This window comes from Wasmannia auropunctata, unplaced genomic scaffold (genome assembly GCF_000956235.1).
Source record: "Wasmannia auropunctata unplaced genomic scaffold, wasmannia.A_1.0 LD336106.1, whole genome shotgun sequence".
Taxonomy (NCBI): domain Eukaryota; kingdom Metazoa; phylum Arthropoda; class Insecta; order Hymenoptera; family Formicidae; genus Wasmannia; species Wasmannia auropunctata.
Window position 1 is genome coordinate 6,408,817 of NW_012026784.1, and position 402 is coordinate 6,409,218.

The following is a 402-nucleotide window of genomic DNA, read 5'->3' on the forward strand; positions in this document are numbered from 1 at the left end:
TGTTGTTGCGATGTTCTCCGTAGTCTCTCACGAAGCATCTCAAGCTCCTCATCGCGTTGTTGGAGCATCGCCTCGAACGCAGCCTGTCGTTGCTGTTGTTCCTTTCGGAAAGAGGCTTCGAGCGCAGTTTGTCGCTGTTGCTGCTCCGTTTCAAACGCAGCCTGCCGTTGTTGTTGTAGCGTGCGTTCCTCCCTTATCTCACGAAGTTCTTCCAAGGTTGCACGCAATACTTCTGCGAGGCTCGATGTCTCCGATCCTTCGGGCGTCCGTGCGCAAGATCTTTTTCTTGTTGTAGCCATTATCACAGCGTAACGTGCGGACGAGCCCCCAAAATGTTACGCCCGGGGCGGTAAAACTCGCGTTCGCGCACTCGAACGTGTGTTACCCGCGTTTCCGCACTCG